The sequence below is a fragment of the Salvelinus sp. IW2-2015 genome, linkage group LG35 (genome assembly GCF_002910315.2).
Source record: "Salvelinus sp. IW2-2015 linkage group LG35, ASM291031v2, whole genome shotgun sequence".
Lineage (NCBI taxonomy): Eukaryota > Metazoa > Chordata > Actinopteri > Salmoniformes > Salmonidae > Salvelinus > Salvelinus sp. IW2-2015.
In genome coordinates, this window is record NC_036874.1 from 21,144,535 (window position 1) to 21,153,946 (window position 9,412).

Sequence of the window (9,412 nt, forward strand, 5' to 3'; positions counted from 1 at the left end):
GAGATCTTACTGRTATGTTTCAATAGAATAGAATAAAGTGCTCTTCAAACACTCACATAAACTCTAAGTGCACAGAAGCATTTCAGTTCCTTCTTAACGTCATTTGTGAAAATAAAACCCCAGCAGGGCATATGAACAACTGCAAAACCATAAAAATCACAGAGAGCAAATAACCTAGAGAACTACAGTAAATGCCATCATACCTTGTTTTTGGAATAGTAGAAAATATGTGAGTCCAATATACAGTGGTGTAAAGTACTTAAGTAAAAATACTTTAAAGTACTACCTAAGTAGTTTTTTGGGGGGTATCTGTACTTTACTTTACTGTGTATAATTTTGACAACTTTTACTTCACTACATTCCTAAAGAAAATAAATGTACTTTTTACTCCATAAATTTTCCCYGACACCCAAAAGTACTTGTTACATTTTGAATGCTTAGCAGGACAGGAAAATGGTCTAATTCACACACTTATCAAGAGAACATCCCTGGTCATCCCTACTGCCTCTGATCTGGCGGGCTCACTAAACACATGCTTCGTTTGTAAATTATGTCAGAGTGTGCAACTGGCTATCTAAATGAATAAAAAACTAGAAAATGTGGCCATCTGCTTTGCTTAATAAAAGGAATTTAAAAGGATTTATACTTGTACTTATACTTTTGATACTTAGGCATATTTTAGCAATTACATTTACGTTGATACTTGAGTATATTTAAAACCAAATACTTTTAGACTTTTACTCAAGCAGTATTTTAATGGGTGACTTTCACTTTTACTTGAGTCATTTTCTATTACGGTATCTTTTACTTTTACTCAAGTATGACAATTGGGTACTTTTCCTCCACTGCCAAAATAGTCTAAATAGACTGACAGGGGGGAAATAAAACTGAAAATAAAATCATAGGAATGTTTGAACTTTAAAGTCAAGCACATCACTCCCATCTGAAATATTMGTTTAGAGATCATCTCTTGTGATTTAAAAATGAAAATCTGTCGGCAATCGTTGGTGAATGTGATATTTGGGTAAAACAAATATGTTGTTGAGGTGGAGGATTAGGTGTAGCAGTGTTTCTCCGACATTGGTGCTTCTGGGTTAAGCGGCATTGTGTCAAGAAGCAGTGCAGCTTGGCTGGTTGTTGTTTGGAGACGCAAGGGCTTCTCGACCTTCGCTCTCCTGAGTCGTGAGTGGCAGTGATGGGACAAGACTGTAACTACCCAATTGGATACCATGAAATTGGGTGAATAAGTGGTAAAAAGAATAGATTAAAAGGCACCGTGTGTAACTAACTTGTATTGTAAAAAATTATAAATGCACACGTAAAGTGTTTTTTTTTTTTTTTTTTTTTTTTTTTTTTTTTTTTTTTTTTTTTTTTTTTTTTTTTTTTTTTTTTTTTTTTTTTTTTTTTTTTTTTTTTTTTTTTTTTTTTTTTTTTTTTTTTTTTTTTTGGTTTCATGAGCTGAAATAGAAGATCCCAGAAATGTTTCCAATGCATAAAATATGCCCAGAAGTCTCAAGTTTTGAGGAAGCGTGTTGACTACAGGAATGTCCACAGAGCTGGTTGCCGAGAGAATTTGTCAATTTCTCTACAATAAGCCATTTTCCAACTCGTTTTAAAGAATTTGGCAGTAGTCCAGCTGGCGCTCACAACGTCTCAGACCACGCGCAACGCCAGAGCAGCCCCCGGAATTTCCCAAAAACATCCGGCCTTCAACACTGCAGGATCTTGTCTGAAGAACCAGTGCACGCCGGCAGCTGAATGAAATTGTGGGTTTGGAAGCAGAACCGATGCCATTTCTGCACACAATGTTTCATCTACAGGGTCTTGACCTGACTGCGAGTTCGTGTCGTACACCGACTTCAGTCGGGCAACTGCTCACCTGCGATGGCATTGGCATGCTGGAGAAGGGTGTTTTCACAGATGAATCCAGTTTAGCTGTTCCGGGCAGATGGCAGACGGTAGCATGTATGGCTTGGTGTCGGCAGCAGTTTTCTGATGTCAACATTGTGAGCAGTAGAGCGCCAGGTGGCAGTGGGGTTATGGTAGTGGGTCAGCGGCATTAGCTACGGACCAAAACAACATTGCATTGATCGATGGATTTTGAAGCACGAGGCACTGTGACGAGATCCTGAGGCCATTGTCGTGCCATTCATCCGCCGCCATCACCTAATGTCTCAGCATCTGCATCTCAAGGATCTGTACACAATTCCTGGAAGCTGAAAACGTCCCAGTTCTTCCATGGCCTGCATACTCACCAGACACGTCACCCATTGAGAATGTTTGGGATGCTCTGGAACGACCTGTACGACAGCGTGTTCCAGTTCCCACCAATATCCAGCAACTTCGCACAGCCATTGAAGAGGAGTGGGACAACATTCCACAGGCCACAATCAACAGCCTGATCAACTTCATGCTAAGGAGATGTCGCACTGAATTAGGTAAATGGTGGTCACACCAGATACTGGCTGGTTTTCTGATCCACGCCCCTACCTTTTTTTTTAAAGGTATCTGTGACCAACAGATGCATATCTGTATTCCCAGTCATGTCAAATCCATGGATTAGGGCCTAATTAATTAATTTCAATTGACTGATTTCCTTATGTAAACTGTAACTCAGTCAAATCTTTGAAATTGATGCATGTTGCATTAAAATTTTTGTTCAGTTTAGTTCCACAGCCATTTTTTTGTAAAATTCCACACAAAAAACATCTAGTTGAATGAACATGAGAGACAAATTGAGTAAACACATAATTTTATGTTGGCAGGAATTTTTGCCAAAGTTTTCTCATGTTGAAGCTAAGTTTGGGCCAACCAAAACTTAATGCTCACTTAAATTCATGTAACTTAATAATATCTAGTTGAAACAACAAGATTTGACCTTTGACTGGGTTTTCAAGATTAGTAAAGGCCCCCCAAAAAACCTCTACGTATTTCTTTCACTCTCCCTTCAAATCTCCCCCCCCCACACACACACACACACACACTCTCCTCACACTAATTTCCCCAATGGATGAAACCTACAGCAGTCTTAGCTTGGTATCTCTCTCTCTGTCCAGAGAAGAAGAGCCATTCGAGGAAGCCCGACAGAGATGTTTCTGAGAACCGTCCCTCCCCCACTGTCACAATGGGACAGTAGAGGTCCCCTCCCTAATGGATCAAACAAAAGGACATCATTTTGTAGGCCAAGTCTTTTTCTGAGCCCCCTCTCCTCAGCTCCACATACCAATCCAATACAGCCCGAGGAGAAAACCATCAGCGCCAGCGTTYGGGCCGGGGGTTAGAAGGTCTGTTTACTCTCCGTCAAGCATCGATTTATCCTTTCCTCCAATTGATTTCTCCTCCACGCCTCTGCGATCCATTCAGATCTGCCTCTGCCCCCCAGGAAACACATGGTCTTCCCAAGTGAACAGGCCCACAACGTAGCCTAACACTGACACAGCTCCTCTAGGACACAGATAGACAACATGGGCCATCTACACTGGCTGACTATCTACGACGTACACTACCGTTCAAAAGTTTGGGGTCACTTCGAAATGTCCTTGTTTTTGAAAGAAAAGCACATTATTTGTCCACTAAAATAACATCAAATTGATCAGAAATACAGTGTAGACATTGTTAATGTTGTAAATGACTATTGTAGCTGGAAACAGCAGATTTTTTAAATGGAATATCTACAGAGGCCCATTATCAGCAACCATCACTACTGTGTTCCAATGGCACGTTGTGTTAGCTAATCCAAGTTTATCATTTTAAAAGGCTAATTGATCATTAGGCAACCCTTTTGCAATTATGTTAGCACTGCTGAAAACTGTTGTCCTGATTAAAGAAGCAATAAGACTGGCATTCTTTAGACTAGTTGAGTATCTGGAGCATCAGGTTCGATTCACAGGCTCAAAATGGCTAGAAACAAATAAGTTTTCTTCTGAAACTCGTCAGTCTATTCTTGTTCTGAGAAATGAAGGCTATTCCATGTGAGAAATTGCCAAGAAACTAAAGATCTCGTACAACGCTGTGTACTACTCCCTTCACAGAACAGCGCAAACTGACTCTAACCAGAATAGAAAGAGGAGTGGGAGGCCCYGGTGCAAGAGGACAAGCACATTAGTGTCTAGTTTGAGAAACAGACGCCTCACAAGTCCTCAACTGGCAGCTTCATTAAATAGTACCTGAAAAACACCCGTCTCAACATCAACGGTGAAGAGTTGACTTAAACCTATGGTTGTCTCCCACTGTGACTACCTACCTACAGAATGGCATGAAAGCGGTAAAGACACCTGGTTTTGAATCCCTGAGCGGGCAAGGGCCCTTGAGCAAGGCAGTTAACCCCTAACAACAACTGCTCCCTGGGCGCTGATGACGTCGATTAAGGCAACMCTCCGCACCTCTCTGATTCAGAGGGGTTGAGTTGAATGCATTCAATTGTACAACTGACTAGGTATCCCCGTTCAAGTACATTGCCTTAGCATTTTCATTGAATAATAAACAGTGTAATCAGTGGCCTAATACTATAATGTATATGTAGTAAATTATGGTAATCATGAACCACCAACATACAGAACAACATTCAAAGTGAGGTAACACACACACACACACACACGCAGTTGTTTGAAAGCCATTCTTCACTCTGCCAACGTGAGCGACGCCTGGCACATCCTTATACCTGAAGTTGATCAATGCAGATTTGTCCAGGGGAAATTGAAATCCATAGGAAATTAGGTGACGCCAGTGATTTATTGTAATAGTAAATCAATGTGTGTGATGTGTGATGTGTGTGTGTGTATAGTTAACACACTTGTAGAACAGTGTGCACGAGTGTATGTGTGTGTGTGTGTGTGTGTGTGTGTGTGTGTGCGAGAGTGATTGTACGTATATGTGCCAGTGTGTGCAAATGTGTGTGTGTGCCTGTGGTGCAGTATACCTTGCGTTGGCGCGGGACGGGGATGTCATCAGTGCCCACCTTCCTGTCTCTCTCTAGCTCAAAGGCCCTCTGGATCAGGTCCTGAGGTGGGTACCTGTCCCGAACATACAACCCCGCCCGAGGGACATGGTGGTATGCCCCCATGGACAAAAAACTCTGCAGGGGCTCTTCTAAGAGAGCGGGGGGGAAATGAACATCATTATGTTATATGCGTGCTTTGTGCGTGAGTGAGAGATATAGCATGTTTGTGTGCGTGCCTATAAAATAAACACACAAACATACAGTGGGGCAAAAAAGTATTTAGTCAGCCACCAATTGTGCAAGTTCTCCCACTTAAAAAGAATGAGAGAGGCCGTAATTTCATCATAGGTCACTTAACTAGATCAGACCAAAATGAGAAAAAAAAACTCAAAAAAATCTTATTGTAGGATTTTTTTTATGAATTTATTGCAATTATTGGTGGAAAATGAAGTATTTGGTCACCTACAAACAAGCAAGATTTCCTGGCTCTCAACAGACCTGTAACTTTTCTTCTTTAAGAGGCTCCCTGTCCTCACACTCGTTACCTGTAATTAATGGCACCTGTTTGAACTTGTTTATCAGTATAAAAGACATCCTGTTCCACAACCTGCAAACAGTCACACTCCAACTCCACTATGGCCAAGACCAAAGAGCTGTCCAAAAGACACAGAAAACACATTTTAGACCTGCAACCAGGCTGGGAAAGACTGAAATCTCAATAGGTAGCAGCTTGGTTTGAAGAAATCAACTTGTGGGAGCAATTATTAGGAATGGAACAGACATGCAAGACCAGCTGATACTCTCCCTCGATCTGGGGCTCCATGCAAGATTCTCACCCCGTGGGGCAAAATGACCACAAGAACGGTGATGCAAAAAAGTCCCCAGAACACACCGGGGGGACCTAGTGATGACCTGTCAGAGAGTCTTGGGACCAAAGTAACAAAGCCTTACCTAACATGCAGTAACAGCACTACCCGCCCCAGGGACATCAAATCCTGCAGTGCAGAAAAGTGTCCCCCTGCTTAAGCCAGTAACAGTGTCCAGGGCCCTGTCTGAAGTTTGCCTAGAGATAGTATTTTGGAGATCCAGAAAGAAGATTGGGAGAATGTCCATAGTGGTCAGATGAAACCAAAATATAACTTTTTGGTAAAAACTCAACCCTCGTCGTTGTTTGGAGGAAAGAAATGCTGAGTTGCATCCACAGAACACAAATACATCACTGTGAAGCAGGGTGAAACATCATGGCTTTGGGGCTTTTTTCTGTAAAGGACAGGACACGATCCGTAGGACAGAATAAATGGGGCCATGTATGTGAGATTTTGAAGTGAAAACATCTCCACAGCAAGGGCATTGAAGAATGAAACGTGGCTGAGGTCTTTCACATAAAATCGATACCAAACACACGCCCGTGCAACGAAGGGGAGTGGCTTCGTAAGAAGCATTTCAAGGTCCTGGAGTGGTCTAGCCAGTCTCCAGATCTCAACCCCATAGAAAATCTTTTGGAGGGAGTTGAAAGTCCGTGTTGCCAGCAACAGCCCTAAAACATCACTGCTCTTAGAGGAGGTCTGCATGGAGAAATGGCCAAAAACCAGCAACAGTGTGTGAAAACCTTGTGAAGACTTACAGAAAACGTTTGACCTCTGTCATTGCAAAAAAAGGGCTATTTTAATCAACAAAGTATTGAGATAAACTTTTGTTATTGACCAAATACTTATTTTCCACCATAATTTGCAAATAAATTCATAAAAAATCCTACAATGTGATTTTCGGGATTTATTTTTCTCATCATAGTTGAAGTGTACCTATGATGAAAATTACAGGCCTCTCTCATCTTTTTAAGTGGGAGAACTTGCACAATTGGTGGCTGACTAAATACTTTTTTGCCCCACTGTACATATGTGCAAGAACGTATGTTATGCGTACAGGCATAAGACTAAAGGGTACAGGGTATGAGACTTATTGTCYGTATGTATATGAACGCGACAGACGCTAGAGATTGTGTGAACCCAGTTAAAGATTCGGCCCTTGCTGTTCTCAGGTGCACCGTTCTATCCTGGCTTGTTTTKTCCAGATTTAATTGCTTTTTATTGGGAAAAAAGAAGACAACAAGGCGTTCCGACACAGCGGAGGCAGCGTCTAATGGAGAGGGTGTAACTGTGAATGGAGACATTCATCTGGAGACGTGGCCCACGAATCGCTCTGCACAATGCCCAGCGCCAGGATGCTCAGATCACCATGCACACATGCAAGCATTCACACAAACGCGCACACACAAGTGCGCACGCAGGCAGACAGACACACGCCTGACGCAGCGCACACACGCACATACGGATGCTCAGATCACCACTGTTCACGGGAGGAGGGTAATCACACCTCCACAGAGACAGAGAGAGCAGGGAGAGGAGAGGGGGGAGGAGGAGAAGACAGACAGAGACAGGAGGAGGAGGAGGAGAGGAGCTGGAGGGAAGGAGAAGAGGAAGGCAGACTAGAAGAGGAGGAGGGGGAGAATGATAGAAGAGGCTTGAGAGACAGGGGAGGACTAGATAAGAAGAGAGGGGAGAGTGGTGAAATTGATGTTTCCTACCATTTGATTTGGGTGAGAGAACCCAGGAGGCACATCAGATAGAGAGCCAGTGCCTATACGAATACACACACGCACACGTACAAACACTCACACACCCAACCAAGAATAACATAACGGACTAAAGACTTACAGACACAAAAAAACACATACAGTAGCCTATTTTACAAACAGGCAAAGAACAACAAACATTTAAACAGCTTATAAATGCAGTAAACCAACAAACTGTAAAGCACCCCCCCCCCACACACACACACACACACACACACACACACACACTAGCGCAGATCTGCTACTATAGAGGAACATCAGGGACAAACAACTCAATTAAACACACCGTCCCTGTTCAATTACTGCCACATAATCACAGCAATTGACTTTCACTTACAGCACACAACATGCACACGAGTGAAACACACCAGAAACACACAGACAGCACAATCACAAAGACAGCACCTAGCTGGTTTCATCCTACACACGGATGTAGGCAGCTACATACCTGTTGTCTTGATGCAGCAGCATACTGTACAGAGGTAACACACACACACACATGGCTATATTGAGTGGCACTGACTAATAGTTAACTATACCTAATGATGGTTGTAATGATGGCCTACTGTAGCATCTTTAACACCAGAAATCTCATCGAGAGGTTTTGGCTTAGCTGTTGGACCGACAGGCACAGGGTTCCAGATTCGAGTCCCACTTGGAAACCCCACAAATTCACTGCAAAATTGCAATTCTATGATATCGTTGGTGATGGAATTGACCACTTCATGTTCTTTTGGCGTCTCAATGGCCACAACCTCTCTCTCTCTCTCTCTCTCTCTCTCTCTCTCTCTCTCTCTCTCTCTCCTCTCTCTCTCTCTCTCTCTCTCTCTCTCTCTCTCTCTCTCTCTCTCTCTCCTCTCTCTCTCTCTCTCTCTCTCTCTCTCTCTCTCTCTCTCTCTCTCTCTCTCTCTCTCTCTTCTCTCTCTCTCTCTCTCTCTCTCTCTCTCTCTCTCATATACCCTTCTAACACACTGTTTTTCTGAGATTGGATAGAGATGTGTGTGTTTTGTGAGTATCTGTGCCTTTATTTTGTATTGTTTTTGTGTGTGTGTTCATAAAAGTGTGTTTTCAGTCTGCATGTGTTTTTGCGCAGGCAGATCGCTCAAGAGTGGAGGTCTATTCATGTCCTGGGACGTCAGAAATACCTTCAAAATCAGCCACTAGGGGCAACAGTGAGCGCTATTATCATCAAGGGGCTTGGGTTTTGCTAGGATATTGTGAATGAGGGTAGCGGATGGGTTGCTAGGGTTACGTGTTTGATCCCATTGCTGTACACTCGTTTTTAATTGTTTTGATTGAACCTTATCCCAAACCTTAACCATTCGGAATGACTGCCTAAACGTAACGTTTTAACCCTATCAAAAGCTTAACCTTCTAAATTTGACGTTTGAAGCAACTTTAAATTTGACGTTTGAGAACGTGGATAAATGTCTAATTCTGCAGTGAGACGGAGAGCTTGTTCTTTGCGTTCCCAGTTCAAGTGTGTCTTCACACGGACAGCAGATGGACTAACAGCATGAACTACAACTAGATCCAGGATTGAAGAGATGGATAGAGAGAGTGAGGAGGGAGGGAGGGAGGAAGAGAGAGAGGGGGAACGAACGAGGTGGGCTATGAAACGGCTTACGTGTCTCTGTCACAGCACCAGCTCCTACCTCTTAATAAACACGGCCCCTGGTCTGCCCGGCCTGGTGTGTGTGTATGTGTATGCCTGTACTGTGTGTGTGTGTTTGTGTGTGTGTGTGTGTGCGTGTGCGTGTGAGGGCACAGGGGAGCTGACACACACTGAGGAGGGGGGCACCAGGGGTCAGCCGGGGTCACTCAGTAATTACACATCAGAC